This window comes from Acomys minous (genome assembly GCF_964271855.1).
Source record: "Acomys minous genome assembly, chromosome: 10".
In the NCBI taxonomy this organism is placed as follows: domain Eukaryota; kingdom Metazoa; phylum Chordata; class Mammalia; order Rodentia; family Muridae; genus Acomys; species Acomys minous.
Genome location: NC_140491.1, coordinates 45,400,695 through 45,419,436, shown reverse-complemented (window position 1 = coordinate 45,419,436; position 18,742 = coordinate 45,400,695). Strand labels below are relative to the sequence as shown.

Here is an 18,742-nt window from a genome sequence, read left to right as displayed (position 1 = left end):
ACATTAGGGCCCAAAAAAGACGGCATGTGCTGAGGTGGTCACATAAAGAAAGATGAAACAGAAGTAAGAAGCAGCGTGAATCCTAGACCAGCAACAACAGAGCACGGCTGCGAGTGTGCAGCTTAACAGCTGAAGAAGCAGCTCCGAATGCTTTAGAAGTAGCCAAGGCTGGAAGAAAGAGGGCAGAGGAAGGGGAGAGAGAGAGAGAGAGAGAGAGAGAGAGAGAGAGAGAGAGAGAGAGAGAGAGAGAGAGAGAGAGAGAGAGAGCGCTCAGGCACCACGCCAGGAACTGTAATGTTAAGCCAAGTGGTAAGGAATCCCAATTTCCAGGCTATCACCAAAGCTGTAACACATAGGCCTCTGGATTCCAAGGCCCAAGGCCTGCACAGAGACTAGAGAAGAGAAGGACAGAACGGCATGTGCCTCCACCTGCCTACTGTTGGTGCTCCCTGCTCCCAGACACCGGAAGTAGCAAAGGCTGCCGCGGGCTGGAACAGAGTAGCTTCTCCTTCCCCACCCACAGTTCCTCCCGGAAGAGAGCTAAGGATCCACAGACAGCTGATTGCTATCTCAGTTACTTCAACTAAAGCCTTTTTTTTTTTTTTTTTAGTGATTTAAACCGGGTGCAGTAGCTCATACCTTTAATGTGAGCACTTAGGGAGGCAGACACAAGCGGATCTCTGTGAGTTCAAGGCCAGGCTGGTGTACAAAGCTAGTTCAGGACAGACAGTGTGACACAGAGAAACCCTGTCTCAGAAAAGAAAAAAAACAAAGTTATTTTAGAGTTATGATGGCTTCACTCACATGTACAGGTTGGAAAGAATAAAACAGGAATTTAGGCTCCTTGATTAGTCTTTTAGAATTATTTTTTTAAAACCCATAAGCACATGGTGCTTTAGAAACTGTCAAAATATTACAAAAAAAAAAAGAAAGAAAGAAAGAAAAAAAGAAAGAAAGAAAGAAAGAAAGAAAGAAAGAAAGAAAGCCAATAGTATCTCCCAAATAGTTCAAGATTAGAATAGATGATCTTTTAAAAGTATTTTTGTGTTGATTTTGGTTTGCTTTGTTTTTCCAAGATACATGGGAAATATAAATACGTTTGGAAAAAAACATATGAGCAGATATAAACTAAAATAATTATCTCCTTCCATGAAAAAGTAGATTCCCCAAGAACCTCTTTGTTAAAAATTACTGAAATTTTTTATTTGCCACAAACACAAGCTAGCATATCAAATCAAACTGGAAAATTTTGAGAAGAGGAAACTGATAATAAAGTATGTCCCTCCTTTGAAATGTCAAGATGGCTGTGGATTTCCCATAGATAATAAAGTGCACTTAGGCTTTAAAATGTCAAGATGGTTGTAGGTTTTCCCATGGATGGCAGATTAGAAAACACTTTCACTCCATTGTTAAAAGGTAGAGGGTTTTTTTTTGTTTGTTTGTTTGTTTTTTAATCTTAGAACACTCTACTTACATTTCCGTTCAAAATCTTGTTCTACTAGGTAGTGTTGCTCTGAGGGGCTGGAGAGATGGCTCCGCAGTAGAGAGCACTTGTTCCTGCAGAGGGCCTAGGTTTCGTTTCCAACACCGTCATGGTGACTCAAAACTGTCTCGATTCCCATTTCAGAGGGATCCAATGCCCTCTTCTGACTTCCATGGAGCACTGTATACATATGGTGCACATATGGTACACATACATACATTCATGCAAGCAGAACACTCATACACATAAAATAAAATATATAAATGTAATAAATTTTAATGTTGATCTTAAAGGAATGCTGATATCTAAATGTCTTTGAAAATGAAAATCTAGAGTTATTTTTATTATTTTATTTTATTTCATATAAGGCACTAGTCAACCAAATGAGAGTTCACCGGGGACACTCAAAGCATCCCTGGTCTTCCTCAGTCAGGCTGGTCCCCGCTGCTCAAACTCTACAGGGCAGGTTAGTTCAGCAGGGTACAATAATCTATTATTAATGTGCAGCAAGAAAACTGTGAAGTTTACACTTGCTATTTTCTAGATTTTGCCTATCAAAAGAATTGTCTGGATCTGCCTAGATGATCCAGCAGAGAAGAGACTTGACAGGATCCACATTGAGGAGAGAGAACTGACTCCCACAAGTTCTCCTCTGATCTCTACACTTATGCTATGACACTGTGTGTGTGTCACGCACCTGCAGTGCACGAGACACACACACACATACATACACTCACAAATAAAATGCAATGAAAATTTAAGGTTAAGGTGGAAGGCTAGCAAAGAGGCAGCCAAGTTTAGAAATTGCTGAGATAAGTCATGATGGTTCCAGATCATAAAATGTAAAGTCCCATGACTAATGATACTCTCCTATGCTTGCAGTCAGGAGTCAAGCAGAGTTGTCCTCGGAGAGGCCCCACCCAGCAGTGCCTCAAAACAGATGCTGAGACTCAATCCACTCATTGGGCGATGCATAGGGAACCTTGCAGAAAAGTGAGGGGAAAGACCTGGAAGTGACAGGAGCCTCACAATAAGACCAACAGAGCAAACTAACCTGGGCCCAGAAGGTCCTGCCAAGACTGAAGCACCAACCAAGGACCTTGCATGAACTGGACCTAAGCCTGACACAAAGATGTAGCAGATGGGCAGCTCAGGATTCATGTGGGTCCTCTAGTAAGGGGAGTGGGGGCTCTCTCTGACATGGACTCTCTTGCCTGCTTTTCAATCACTTCTCCCTGGCAGGACTGCCTTGCCAGGCCACAGGGGAAGAGGCCACACTCAGTCCTGTTACTATTCAATGATCAGGGGAGAGCTCCCTCTTCTGTGGAATAGGGGAGGGGGGATACGGGAGAGGGAGGGAGGGGAGGGCTGGGAGGGGAGGAAGGATGGGACTATGGCCAGGATATAAAGTGAATAATTAAATAAATTTTAAAGCAAAGCAAAGTCCTATGCAGAGAACAAGGAAATAAAGCCTGCTAGGGAGAGAAATGGCTTCTGCAACAGTCTATTTACACGTGCACACTCCAGCCAGCTGAGTCTTTCCACTGTGTGCCATGGACAGCCCTAGAGAGAAAAAATCTTCAAAGACAGGCAAGTAATGGCTCCAACTTCTTATGTCCACAAGCTTAGCTGGCTGAGTGTATGTGCTGGTTTTGTCACTTTGACACAAACTTAGCCATCTCTGGGAAGACTGAACCTCAGCTAAGGAATTGCCTCCATCAGCTCACCCTGTAGGCAAATCCGTTGAATGTCTTCTTGATTGATAATCGATGACACAGGGCCCAGCTTGCTGGAGGCAGTGCCACTGCTGGTTACGTGGTCCTCCACCGACCTTCTCCCATGCTGACCTTCACTGACACTCTATGCCCCCAGACCAGTGTGTCCTGTGTGGTAGGACATGCACACCATGAGAAGGGAACAGAAACCTCCTGCACAACTGGCTCCCCAGGCTCCACCCTGACCTTACTAGACATCCCGGTGTCCACAACATTACTAGGTTATAGGTGTTTTCTGGTTGTGTCTGACAAGTATGTCTTCCATGAGATTGTGCTTCCACTTATACATGGATACTGTCTTCTAGCTCCTAGGCATGGGTTTGCTCTCTGAGAGAGCTTGAAGGAAGATGATGGAGAGATGGGTGCATCAAATCTACATATTTTTTTTAATTCATACATTTGCATCTGTGTCTTACTTCTGCTTCCTATTGTTGGGATATAATACCGTGACCAAAAGCAACTTGAGAAGGAACGGATTTGTTTCATCTTATAGGTCCACATCCATCACTGAGGGACGTCAGGGCAAGAACTCAAACAGGAACCTGAAGGCAGGAAGTGATGCAGACGCCATGGAGGAATGCAGCTTACTGGCTTGCCCAGGATGACACTGCCTACAGTGAGCCGGGCCCTCCCACATCACTCATTAATCAAGAAAAATTTCTCCGACTCCGCCCAGGCTTGCTTACAGGCCACTTAGATAGATTCCAACATGCCTTCCTTTTCTAAAACACCTCTAGTTTGTGTCAAGTTGGTGTAAAAGTAGCCAGCACATCCTGCATTCACTTGTTCATCATTGGGAGAGCTTCATGCACTGGACCATAGGGTTGTCAGTTTAACTGCTAAGAAAATAGCTTCCAAGAAACCAAGGGCTGCTTAGCTGGAAGACTAAATTCTGATTCCAAAGTACCGTAATCTCACAGCTCTTTCTGCCTACCATGGCGGGGAGGGCCTAAGAAGGGAGCCATAAAGCTAGGCTCCTCATCTATGTTATGGTGGAGAATTCAATAATATTTTTTTTAATTCAAAAACTTTCGTACCAAAAATTTAGGCATTCTTAGTGAGAGGAGGAACTCCCATACATGTGCGTGTTCACTCTGTGAAGGGGACTGACAAACTGCAGTGCCTTGTTTGGGTCTATAGGAGTAATGACGTTGCCATATTATCTGTACCCACAGTCCTCTCTCAGAGAAAGAATGTAAAGTCTAGGTCTTTCCCTTTCGAAAGCCATGACTCCTAGAGTCTTCCTTCACAGTGAGACCTTGGCATGTCAATAGTCAAAAACACATTCTCACCAAGAAGAGACTTGAGCATATACAGGGGGAGGAAATCCCCCCTCAGGAACAGTCATAGGGGAGGGGAATAAGGGGGAAATGGGAGGGAGAAAAGAATGGGAGGATACAAGGGATGGGATAACCATTGAGATGTAACAAGAATAAATTAATTTAAAAAACACATTCTCCATTCCAGTGAACAGCCAATTCATGACAAGGTGTCCATCCTCTTGGTGAGCAGGAGGGAAGGCTTCCACATCCTTGACCTTGTGCCTGGGTCATAGCATGCAGACGCTTGAGTACACAGAAGCCATGGCACTGTCCCATTTCCCCCTCATGACCCACAGACTGATATCTGTTTCCATCTTCATGCCTCTGACTTTGACTGTCATAAGTGGTATCTTTGCATCAGCTTCAATGCCAAGACAGCCATCTTCACACCACCCGGAAGGTCCTTCCTGGCCAGCAAACTGGCTTGAGTCAACTCTAACCCCAAGTTAACGGCAAACCAATTCAGAACAAAACAAACCAGCATCCCTCTGTCCTCCTGCATAGCACAGACATTCTGTGGTCCCTGCCTGGCATCCAGGACCACACTATCCAACCAATCTCATATCTTGGTGCTTTGAATTCTCTCCTCTGGAAAGGGTGAAGTGAGACATCACTTGGAAGTCTCCATCATCAAGGACCATATCTTCTTGCATTCATCTCAGCCTTCATATGATTCTTTTCTTTCTCAACCTGGCCTGTTCCTCCTCTTCTGTGGCACCAAATAATGAAGAAAATGCATGAAGGAATAATCTAAAGGGCCAGGTCTCTGCAAATTGTACCAAGAGGGTTCCACCCTTCAGGCTTACCATGTGTGCTAGCTGAGATTTGACCTCAGACTACTTTATAGACAGTACACACTGGGTACCACTCCCTCTTGGCTGACTGTGACACTGGTACACTCTGGCCTCTGAGGCACAGAAGTACAAATATTGGGCTAAGCACGTACATTAGTTCAAGATCTTCTTTCTCTTTGGGGCAGCTTTGAGGTTGACAGTGAGCTAGGTAATATTAGGCTGGGTAGGACTCCATCTTTCCTCTGGAAACTAGGAATGATGGCACAGTTTTTGGAGATGTGGTGACATTTGATGTTTGTTAACCAAGATCACTGCCTAGGACAAAAAATAAACTGCACTGGACTGTAAGTGAGTGCTCGTGGTTCTGTGTCAGAAGACAGTTGTAGACACAGGCAACTTCGACACTTACTAGCTATGAGGCCCTGGCAAATTAAATCTTTAAGACGTAATTTCCCTACTCATTAGAGGGGAGAGAGGTGGTTGCACTTCCCTTATGAGAAAATGCATTTTAAATATTCTACACTTACAAAATACTTTGGATCAGAAAGTAATTCATAGGAATGTTCACAGCTATGGAGAGTGCAGTGTTTATTGGTATAGGCAATTCCATGCATTAGCATACTGAATATTCATGCCACATGGTCAAAAACTATAACTCCCAGTACCCCTGGTTCTGACACTTGTTCCATCTTCATCGCCACCATATCATCATCTTCATTGTCATCTAATGGATCACCGTTATCTTTAACGTAATCATCTTTTCTATCATCACTGTTGCTAGCATTCACCTCCTAGCCTTCACCACTGCAGTTAGTAGCAGCAGCAGCAGCAGCAGCATCCCAACCATTACTCACCCATCTTGACTTCTATCTGTCTACTTCTGCCTTCTTGTTTTTATTCCTCACCTCATTACTAAGCCTTAGTTACTGGACTTTGCTAACGTGTTCACAGGCCCCATGGGATATGGCTCCTTCTCCTTCACACTCGATAAGAGCAAATGGAAGTGTTCTTGGTCTCTACAGCACAGTTCATGATAGCTCCTCATTGAATAAAGACAGCAGTTTGGACTTGTGTTCAGACCCTTGCAAGATGCCAGTTTTATAAGATATTAAACAGAATTAATGTTATGATCAAAGAAGTAGGGTGTGGCTCCCATAAAGCCCTTTCTCGTTAGCTATAATAACTCACTTTATCATACTAAAGCATTGATAAAAAATGCCACAGTAAAGAAACATATTTGTCTAGTTAATCTACATTATTAATGTGAATCTATTCAATTACATAATCTACTGTTTTGTGCATGTATACAAGTGTATGTTGTGAAAATGAGAAGCCATGCTGCCTGCTCTCTCTCTCTCTCTCTCTCTCTCTCTCTCTCTCTCTCTCTCTCTCTGTGTGTGTGTGTGTGTGTGTGTGTGTGTGTGTGTGTGTGTGTGTGTTTTCTAAGACATATGGAGAGTATTACAAGTCTTTCCTCACTGGGCGGTGGGGGAGGTGTAGTGTACTACATGCCTTCTCTCTAAAATCTCTCCTTCTTGCTTTCTGACCTTGGAGCCTCTTTCCTTTCCCTAACTATTTACTACTCTATAAAGAGTTTTGTTTCTCCTGGCTCTTTCCATCTCCTACTTTTATCTCATATGAGAAATCCCTGGGGGGGATTGTGTCCAATTATTTTTCATTGTCCCGATGTCTACTCTGCTGCCTGCTCTCATTACTAACCCCCTTACTTTGCTCACAAATGTAATCATCCCATCCCTCCCTGCAACCCTTATCCAGTTAACACGTCATGCGGGAGGGAGGGCTCATTCATTTTACCATAGTGTTTCAGGCTTGCAAAAGTATTGACTCCCAACATCTCCTTGGGTTCCTGAGATGTCTGATTTCATTTACTATTCCATAAAAGCTCCACATCTACACACACACACACACACACACGTGTTCTTAGATATCTGATCCACAGGGCACAGATTGAAAAAGATGCATCAAAAGGACAGAAAGCCCCTGAATCCTCAACACTAACACGAGTCTTGGAACATAGTTAGGTGTCCTATAAACATTTATGGGAAAAACAAATTAACTGGATCTCAGCAGAAGTCTATTTCTTTTCAAGCTATCCAGTATTTCATTTGGTTTGATTTTTATCAGAAATATGCTTAATGACAGAATGCACTTGCTCCCAAGGCCATGGGCATAATTAGGTTTATTTTTCTCTTTGCTACTTTAAAATGCATTTTTTTCTTATAAATATATGCAGCCTCTGCCCTTTAGGTTGATTAATCCAGTTATTAGGCTGTGTAGCAGTTTGTACAAGATATTTAGACAAGGGAGAATGAGAGAGCTGAAAGCCAAGCTTCCCCAGTGAGGCAAGGTCCATCTGCCTTGAGTAAGAACCTAGTCCTGAAGGCGCACGCTTGCTGTAAAGTACAGAGAGAAACAGGGCGAATCCTCTATGAGCCTAGCCGAGCATGTTTAAATCCCCCGGGTTACAATCTCCAAAATCTAGGTCAAGAGCTGGGGAAGCTGGAGGAAAGCCACCCTTAGGACTTACTGTGCAGCTCACGATGGGAAAATATTCCAGAAAGAACACAAATAAAAAAAAACACGGGATTCCAGTATATTGACAGAATCTTTTGAAATTCTTCTCCTGTGCTGAGCACAAAGTGGTTTGAATGTGGGTTTCTGTGAGAACAGGGAACCTGAAAGACAGGAAGAAGAAATATGAGGAAGGGGTTGAAGCTATAAGCAGCTCCTGCCAACGTCAGAGTGGGCAAGAAGTGGCCTGGAAGGCTAGACACTGCACCCAGTGAAGATCTGTGTTTTCTTACATGCATACAACTTTAACAGTTTTAACCCATGAAGTCTTGCAGAATTTTATATTTTATTTTATTCTCTCTCTCTCTCTCTCTCTCTCTCTCTCTCTCTCTCTCCCTCCCTCCCTCCCTCCCCTCCCTCCTTTCCTACTCTCTTTCCATCTTTCTTGACGCACATGGCAAACAGGTATGAGCCCTCTCCCATCCAAACGACTCCTATAATTGGTGTCCATGGAAATACAGGCTATGGAGAACTTGCTGACCACGCATCTCACACCGCTGTGGGGAGGTCTCTGAAATGTTTGGCTTTGGTTGTTAACTTGATTATAATCAGAACTACGTAGGAATTGGGGGCTCAGTTCACATTACACATCTGCATACTCTGCACATTCAAGTGGCCCTTTATTGGCACTATCACTTTAACTGGAGACATCTGAAAGCTCCAATTGATGATGATGATGATGATGATGATGATGATAAAGAAAAGCACTTGTGCAGTAAGATTTTAATGATAACAAGACACCATTAAGATGCTCAGCAAGCATCTTGGTGCTCTGATCTCCTCTAAAACTGTAGGTAACCCTGGGCTATTCCAGTGGCTCTCACAAAGGGCCCTAGACAACAATGCAGACATCGGGACCATGTTCAAACAACAGTAAGAATGCTGTCCCGCATTGGAAGTGTTGGGCTTTAATGAGCATTAGTATTCAATTCTTGTAGCCAAATCATACTTGCCGGGTTAGCTTTCAAAACTTAGAACAAATTGTCATCTAGTAACTTATAATGATCTCAGCTTGAGTGTGTTTCCTGCTGTCGGTTCACTTGGAATGTTCTGGGCTGCGAGTCAAAAGCATTCTCATTGTGTGACTGCCAGAGGGGAAAATGCCCATTGTCGTGGCGATTGCTATTTTTATTTAAATCGCATTCCAACTTTTAGAAAGTCTTAAGGGTCATAAATGTGAAATGGTGGATAAAGTCGTTTTTTAAGTACATTGCTTTTCTTTTTAAAAACAAGCAATATATGACCGTAAGAGCAAATTTTGAAGGCAGAATTTGAAAAGAAGAAAGTTAACTGCACATAAGACATTTTGCTTAGTAAATACAATTTCTACGTTCATTTGGAGACTTTGCAATCCAGTCACATAGACAAATATGAAGCTAAACAATAGACAACTAAATTGAATATGTGGGGGGGGTCAGTTTATACATATCAGCAAATTGATGACGCCTATCTACACATGAATTTCTCTGCATAACTACAAGTATGCACCTACACGTTGCCAGTGTGACATTGTGCATAAATAGCAAAAAAAATAATATCAGGAGATACAAATGAATAGGTATATTCAGCGAGCCTTTAGGAATCTGCTTTTTCAAGGCTAAATTTGTAAAAAAAAAAAATATGGATTTCATATTTCACAATGCTTTTCATCATTATCAATTTAATGAAACTGCCAAAATGATGAAAGCAATGACTAATATTTCATGATTTGGAAAGCAGATGTAAAGATAGTCTCACTATAATTGACTTCCATATGAAGTTGTTTCCTAATGAGTGTTTGTATTTAGACAACATCAAAACCATCTTCTGTTTTAAAAGTTATTTGTTTTACTTTTAAGAATTTTTTTTTAAGAACAAGAATTCCTCATTCAAAGAATATAGACATTTGGGGGGAATCCTAGATAAATCATAAGAAAATTATTTTATTGTCTATAAAATTGTCTGGTTGATATTCTGCACTCTATTTCTCTGTATTCTCCAAGAAGCAAACACCACAGTTCTCAAATAAGAATGTGTTAACATCTCTCTCTCTTAAAAATGGGTACTTAGTAGGGTTTGAAATTTACCAGAGTCACAGACCCTTCCAGGCCCTTCAGCTAACCAATTTCACACAAGCTATGCTTGTAGATCAAGACAGAGCCCTAACCTATGTCCCAGCCATCCTCCTGTCCCCAGAAGATGATCACCTTCCCAGAGATGAGGGGCCGCATGTGGATATACCCTCTTAAGCATAAAGGACACTAGAAGTACTTGTCAGAGTCTAGTGTCTTCAAGTCCCTAAGAAGGACTGTACCCTAAAGATGGTTTTACAAAGCCCACATACTCTGACAGGTATCGCTGCAGTCTCCCCCAAAACCAAGGGCCAGGGGGGAATATCTACAAACCTTTAGTTTAGCATGGGTGCCTGAGGGGCTGGTATGTTCACCGGAGGATGTGGAATGATATTTAGGGCAGGGCAGGTAACACTTGAAAGGGTGGGGCAGTGGAAGCACTATCTGGGAACCTTGAGACAAGAGTCTCAGGTCACAGTGCCTGACTGGGAGATGTGTAAAGAGGTCTAACGGCCTTAGAATACAGTGCCAGGGAGAATGCATGAGGAAGGATCTGTGAGTGTGGCATGCACACACTCAGGACAGGGAGAAAGAGGCCTGGATGGCAGTATTAGGGTCCAGAGGCATATTCCCTGTATAAGGAATGGTTGGCATGAGCCTGGGTATAGGCTGGTGGGTCAGTGAGCATCCCTGGGTCTTCCACACAGCCTTAGCTGAGATACCAGAAGAACTAAAATTGGATTTCAGTGTTACTGGGGCAAAGGTCAAGAAATAGGCCAACAGAAGATAATAAGGCCAGATGAAAAGAGCAGCCCCGACTAGAGATAGCATTGACTACTGACTGACCCGAAGGGTCCCACAGGTGATAGAGTTGATAAGAGACCCAGTTTTATGGTCACATGCCTTCCTGCCCACCAGAGATAGGGTTAATAAAAAACCAGCACTTCCCTGGACAAGGTAGAGAACAAAGAAAGCTAAGCCATGGGTGGTCTTGGAGCCTTTTTCTGTAGCATGTCAGTTTAGACATTAGGCCTCTTTAGGTTACTCAACCAATAGATGCTTGCCAGGTTGAAACTCCCATGTTGTGGGGCACTGAGAGGCATAGAAACCTATATATTTACCCTCAGCCCATAGATCAGGGCTCTTTCTGGATATCATCGTGTTGGTGTCTGGTCAGAACACGGCTCTGAGTCCCAAAAAGGTCCTCATGTATATTGCATCGGTATCGAGTCTTGGTAGCTTTTGGGGGGTCTTGCAATCTGGGTCCAGCAAGCCAAAGGGATTCCCTAAGATCCTACAGCAACCCCTGCCTCCCTTCATCTCTTCAGATGCAACTTCATGGGCTGGAGCTCATGAAAAAGGGCAGGCCCATCCCACAAAGGGACAGTGTGACCTCTCCACTCACCTCCTTGCCACCTGCCTTGAATTCAACTGGCCCAAGACCTGGGACCCGGCCTGTCACAAGTACTGGTTTCCAGACTCAAGGAACTTTCTGTGGCCTCAGATTCCTCATCTGGGGAAAGAGGATTTGGGAGGCCGTTGTACAAAGTTGTGGTAAACATTAGCAAAGAAGCTGCAGATACCCTGGGGGTGCATAATTCAAAATGTCAAGTGCAGGCCATTCTCTTCTTTCACAAGAGTCTGTGTTATCACGGCAGCAAGAAATCAGCATCCCTTTCCCACCCTGCCCTGGGATGCGGACTTACATGCAGCCCGAGAAAAGAGGCCACGCTGCGGTGTGCAGCTCAGTGTGTCCCAGCCACCCCAAAAGTGTCTCAATGTTCACCAGCTATGCCTGCGAAATGAAGTGTTTCTGGAAATCATATCTGCAACCCAGGGGCCTACCAGGGTTACTAAGAGAGTCCTCTAGCCAGAAGCAGATGAGGGAGGAGATGGTACAATACACCAGATTATGTAGGAAGATTCTGACACTCTGATCTATAGTCTTCTAGGAGCCTGGACCGTGGATAATTGCTATTTACCCAAAGGTGCAACGTCCTGGTGTGAAGAATAACTGCAAATGCAATAAGATGCTTAAAACAAGGCAGAATCATGAACGCCACCTTCTACAAACACCAACAGAGTCTCCCTTGCGTTCATGCTGGTACCTGTGTGAACCCAAAGCAACACCACGTACACATCAGGGATGTGTTTCCTCACACACCAGCTCCCAGTGTGTGGCTGTGTTCCACTACTAATGACTCCCCTCAATCCTTCTTAATAGAATGAGTAAACACAAGGATGGGTCATCAACCCTGAGAGACTTTCCTGAGAAAAGCTGGGGACAGAGTGCATGAATCACCCTATGGGCTTGGCATGGAAGGAGCCATGTGTGTGGACAACAGGGAGACCCAATCTCTAGCCACTCAAAAAATAAAAAAGATACAGTCTGTGGTCAGGAAACTCATCTCCCCTGTGGCCACCATGGTGCATCTCAACAGCTGTTTAGAAGAGGGTCTAGGCTAATGAGAAACCAAAATGGTAACATGGGAAATTAAAAGGAAACAGCAGATTCATCCATTTCTCACAGATACACTCAAATAGACATGCATACAGTCGCACATGTTCAGGCCTACAAGTATGCATAAAATTATAAGGACCATAACAATTTCAAATACACACAGAAAGCCAGGCATATGCATTCAGATCCATGTCCCTGCATGCACGTGCATGTGCACGCGCACGCACACACGCACACGCGCGCGCACACACACACATCTGCATCCCACACAAAGCCTGTGCTATTTGTTTTCCTCGAGCCCTGGACCACCTTCTGAGCTGCTTCTGTGCTGTAAATGTTTGCATAAAAAACAGAGGTGTTTTCAGTCCTCCAGCCCTGCAAGCCCGTTGGAGAGCCCAGAAAACAATTAGTTACATCACCAGGTTAAACGTACTAATTTTGAACAACTATTATGTTTGTGACTATTGAATGTATCAACATGTACTAAGCATGTGTGCACCGAACATGGTATTCATGGCTTTATTTATTTACTTATTTATTTTAAAGGAACCCCTATAATAATATGTAGTATGTATGAAACAAAACAAGAGTGAGATGGGTAAATATATATATATGAGCAAACATATATATGTGTATATGTATGCATTTGTATATGAATGTATATATATATACACACATACATATATATGTGTATACTTTATCAACAAGGTCTCCTTTTCTTGGCAATCTAGAAGACAGAAAGCCTGCAGCTAAAACAGGATGCCTGGTACATAATTAGACCAAATTCTACAGCCTTGTGCCTTTTGACACAAGGGCCAGGATCTCTTGAGTAGGCTCCCAGTTTTCTGCTTCCCAGAAACCACCCTGCGAGGGCAGATAGGGAAGGTCATAGAAGAACATATGAGAAAATAAACACAGCAAGGTTCCCTGCTAGGCCCTGGCAACTGATCCTGCAGCCCTCTTGGCTCTGAGACATTCATTTAAAGAAAAGAAAGAAAGAAAAAAAAAAGAACAGTTTGCACCAAATCCTGATCTCTTCATCCCCCCTTTCCTCCCATTTTCAGGAGAAAGAAACCCAAATTGTACATTCAAGTGAGGCGTTCTATTTTCCAGCCACTGTGGACACACAGCACCCCCGGGGGCTTCTATCTACCCATCTGTCTCAGGACACGGGGCTCTACATGCTTGGTGGAGAGTAGAATTAAAAATGGAGTCCAGGCACGTCCAGCTACCGGAGCACAGCTGTAAGTCCAGCTTCGGGGTCTGGGTCCTGGATCCACCTCCTCACTTGCTCTCTGCAGTGATCTGACCACCCCATGGCTATTTCCTCACTTGCAAAACAAGGGTAGTAACTACAATATCATACAAAGCCCCTGGGCCCTGACAGTATCCAGTGTGCAAGGTGTGCCTTTCTGTGCTCTGCACCGACCGCCTAGGGAAGCTGTGGTTGATAGCGAAGCTTGGACAGCGGTGAAATCAAAACTAACCCCTGCACACAGGACAAGGGTGAACGACTGAGCTCATAGCAGAGGCTTCAAGGGAGGGAGACATAGTCACCTACTGAGAATCACGCTGGCATCTGGAACACAGTGGTTTAGTGAACCCACAGGATATCAGACGCCTGTTCGGATTTAAAGGCAGGGTGGGAACATGCCCTTTCATTTAACCTGCTTCCACCTATACTTGATTAATAGCTAAAAAAAATTCATAATCAGAAAAGAAATTATATACTAAACCTTGAGCTCTAGTAACATCTCAGATAATCTGGGACTGGCAAGAGAGTGCTGTAGAGTGCTCAAGGCACACAAAATGTTCTTGCTAATAAAAAAAAAAGCATCAGCTGTTGGGTACAAGATGCCAAACAAGTCAGACGATCTCTTCATGATGTTGCCCAGATTGGCTGGGTCTACTGGTTGCTTTCAGAGCCTATATTTGACAGACTCTACCCCACTTGGGTGACAAAAGGGAAGGCCAGTCAGAGCCAAGATTGTTGGGCAAGAAGCACAGTGGTCAAGTCCCAACCAGAAGCAGGAAAAGTATCAAAGCGATTGTAAACACACTCAAACAGGTAAGTCCCAATGGGGAAGCAAAAATGTGTGCTTGTCCTGATGGAGAACAACAAGCTGAGGTTGAAGTTCCAGACACCAGAGTGTCAAGTGTGAGGATGTCAGCCACATAGTCAAAAATATGCAGCCATTCTGGTGTGTGTGTGTGTGTGTGTGTGTGTGTGTGTGTGTGTGTGTGTGTGTTTATGTGTATGTGTATATGTGTGTGTGTGTGTGTGTATGTGTGTGCGCACATGCGCTGTGGGCTTGTGTATGCGTGTGTTGTGTTGTGATTTTAAGTCAATAGCTGTTCAATTCTTGCAATAATTCCAAGGGAAATGGTTCCTGTGAAGTAGAGAATTGAGGCTCAGGGAGGTCATGTTGCCTTTCTAGAATCTCAGTAATTCCTACACCCCCCTCAGAACATGAGTCTCAGCATCCAATGTCCCCTAGAAGCACGTACACAAATTGATCTTGGCTTAAGAGACTGGCAATCAAGAGACTGAGCAGCTCCAGGTGTAGGCTCAGAACAAGCAGGCGGCCACAAACACCCATGTTTCATGCACATGACAACTTGTCACAAGGTGGGAAGCCCGAGAGCAGACACTCTTGGGTTTTATCAAGCCTCTAAGGTGGGCTTAGTCTCCCTCAGAGGCAGTCTGCTCTGGAAGCAAGGGTCTCAGGGTGAAGAAGGGTGTCCCTTCTTTTCAGCTAAGGACAGCCGAGCATTTCTGCCACTTTAGCCTGTGTGCATCGAAAAACAGCTGCAGATGCTTGGCTGCACCCACCCTGAGCTGATCAGAACTCGCTGCCAAAAACTTAATGAGATACGTACACCCATCCCACAGGGAATCCTAAACAAGTATGTTAGTCAAATGATTTATCTAGTTTTCTGGACTTAACCCCAGCAAATCACGTTGCCTATGATAATGAGAAGCTGAGAGATCATGAGTTCTTGCAAAATTGCAAAGTTGTAGCACCGCTTTGTCAAGATTTGGCTCTAAAGATGGTTGCCTCTGGTAAGAGGCAAATCCAGCTTTACTTTTCAAAAGGGAGCCCAAGTAAGTGAACGTAGGGTGACCTCTTAAGACACAAATAGCTTCTCGTTAAAGAAAATGCTTTCTGTCAAGTTTAGGGATGGTGAAGATATTTTTGTAGTCTGCAGGCCGTCGTTTTGTTCTGTTGACAGGGTCCTCTGCCTTACAGAAGCTTTCCGGTTTCATGAGGTCCCATTTATTAGTTGTTGATCTTAGGGCCTGAGCAGTTGCTGTTCTGTTCATGAAATTGTCTCCTATGCCAGTGAGTTCAAGACTCTTCCCCACTTTGTCTTCTATTAGATTCAGTGTTTCTGGTCTTATGCTAAGGTCCTTGATTCACTTAGACTTGAGTTTTGTGCAGAGTGACAAAAATGAATTTGTGTGCATTTTTCTACATGTAGACATCCAGGTAGACCAATACCATTTGTTGAAGATGCTATAATTTTTCCATTGTATGGTTTTGGCTTCTTTGTGGGAAATCAAGTGTCTGTAGGTGAGTGGATTTATTTCTGGTTCTTCACTTTTATTCCATTAATCCAGCAGTGTGTTTCTGCATGCTAAAACTATGAAGTTTTTATTACTGTTGCTCTGTAGTACATCTTGAAATCAGGGATGGAGATAACTCCCAAAGTTCTTTTATTGTACAGGTTTGTTTTAGATGTTCTGTTTTTTCATATGAAGTTGAGAATTGTTTTTATTTTTGTTTTTTATGCATACGTTGTTCAGCCTGCATATGTGCCTTCAGATGAGAAGAGGGCACCAGATTTCATTACAGATTGTTGTGAACCACCATGTGGTTGCTGGGAATTGAACTCAGGACCTTTGGAAGAACAGCCAGTGCTCTTAACCAATGAGCCATCTCTCCAGCCCCGAGAATTGTTCTTTTAAAGTCTGTAAATAATTGTGTTGGAATTGCATTGAAAGTGTAGATTGCTTTTGGTAAGATGGACATTTTTACTATGTTAATCCATGAACATGAGACAAAGGGCTAAATATCCAAAATATATAAAGAACTCAGGAAAGTAAACACCACCAAACTAAATAATCCAATTTAAAAATGGGGTACAAAGCTAAGCAGAGAGTTCTCAACAGAGGACTCTTGAATGGCTGAGAAACACTTAACGAAATACTCAACGTCTTTAGTCATCAGGGAAGCGGGAATCAAAATGACTCTTAGATTCCATCTTACACCTACCAGAATGGCTAAGATCAAAAACTCAAGTGACAGAACAAGCTGGAGAGGATGTGAAGGAAGGGGAGCACTCCTCCATTGCTGGTGGGAAGGCAAACCTGTACAACCTGGAAATCAACCTGGCACTTTCTCAGAAATTTGGGAGTAGCTCTACCTTAAGACCCACTATACCACCCCTGGGCATATGCCAAAAAGATGCTCCACCATACCACAAGATCATTTGCTCAACTACGTTCATAGGAGCTTTATTTGTAACAGCCAGAAGCTGGAAACAACCCACATGTCCCTCAACTGAAGAATGAATAAAGACACTGTGGTACATTTACACAATGGAATACTACTCATCTATTAAAAACAAGGAAATCATAAAACTTGCAGGTAATTAGATGGAACTAGAAAAAAATAATACTGAGTGAGGTAATTCAGACCCAGAAAGACGTACATGGTATGTATTCACTTATAAGCCAATAACAGTCATATAGTACAGAATAACCATACTACAATTCACAGACCCAAAGAAGTTAAGTAATAAGAAGGGGATCTAACTGAGAAGGGAAAATAGGATAGACAAAGAAAGTGCTTGAAGATAAGGAACAAGATAAGAGTGCTCACTAGCTCAGCAGACAGCCCAGGAGGAAAATACCAAAAATAAATAAATAAATAAATAAATAAATAAATAAATCCAAGGCCAAAGCTCAAAAGCCTCTTCTTTTCCACGCTGTCGTAAATACCCTTCATCTCAAAGTCCCTCCTACTCTTTAATCCCTGTCAGCTGGTTTCTTGCTATACTTCTTGACCTAGAGTTAACATTATTAATTCCTGTATACAGGAAGCTCTTGGATTAAAGGTGTGTGCTGGGGCTGCCTGAGCCACACCAGAATCACCTGTTTACAATAAACAGAAAGTTCTTGGGTTAAAGGTGTGTGTTCGGGCTGAACCACCTCGGGGTTCACGATGGGATTAAATATCCTGCTACCGTGGAGGCTAACGGGTCTTTGGCTCCCACTGATGTCCTTGTCACAGACAAGACAACTGGGCATTTGTGACACTCTACGCAGCCTCCTGTTATCTGCCTGCCACTATATCTGTCTTCTTCCTGTCTAGGACACATAATGGCTGATTTGTCTCCCTAGCAACCAACCACATTCCCCACTTTGCAGGGTCCTCACTATGCCTCTTCACTCGTGCCCAACTCTGCATCATTTCTACCTTCGACTCATGGTCGTAGCAGAGCTTCGGAACAGAACACTGACTACCTTGTTGGCCACAGTGTGAAACCAGGAAGCTTTAGCAAGCAGGATACTAAAAACTGCCCAGGCTTGGCCCGTGGCTCTCAGCCACCACCCTCACGGAGTCATGTAATCTGCTTACAATATCATGGACTTGAAATAAAAACATTATAAGACAGTATAGGGAAAGAACCTGGCACGGCAAGTAAGTACAGAGCCTGGAGGAGCTGCCACAGCTGCCCCTCTGTTCATCTTCAGGAAGAGTGCCTGTTCCACTAGGCATGAGCCACTCTCCACACCCCTCATCTAGTGACCCGCTCTGGACTTGTTCCAGGGCCCAGAAAGTCCCTTGGTCATAAGTGCAGCAGCGTCACCTTGAGTTATGTAAATAGAGACCATCTGAACTCTGTATGAGGTTGCGGTCTTCCAAGATGACGAGCCATATTGCCAGGTGCGGGTCTTCAAACCTGTGCCCACTCTAACCTACAGAAATCCCCAGACCCCACACTCTTACGGCGAAGTCGGAGCACACGTGTGAAGGACCCAAAGCATCATCCCTCACATCAGGGAGCTGATTGTTGCCGCGTCTGAGTCTATGGTCAGGGGAAGCACACCTGGGGGTTTCTCACAGGAGTATCTCCCACAAGAGTAGGTGTCCTGCCTGTCACAAGAGTACAGAAGAGGACATGGCAGTCCACTGAGCAGTTTTCACAAGGAGACAAAGATAATAAGTCCTAGAGGCTGAAATAGGCCCTAAACAT

At 43.7% G+C, this 18,742-nt stretch overlaps 1 protein-coding gene across 1 annotated transcript in view; it reads right to left on the bottom strand.

Annotated features, from left to right (window-relative positions):
• Positions 1-3,326: 3,326 nt before the first annotated feature.
• TNS3 (tensin 3) overlaps positions 3,327-18,742 on the bottom strand; it is a 413,668-nt gene continuing 398,252 nt past the window's right edge. The window contains exon 32 of the transcript XR_014782789.1: positions 3,327-3,341. The gene's annotated coding sequence lies outside the window, so the exon portion shown is untranslated. The remainder of the gene's footprint in view (positions 3,342-18,742) is intronic.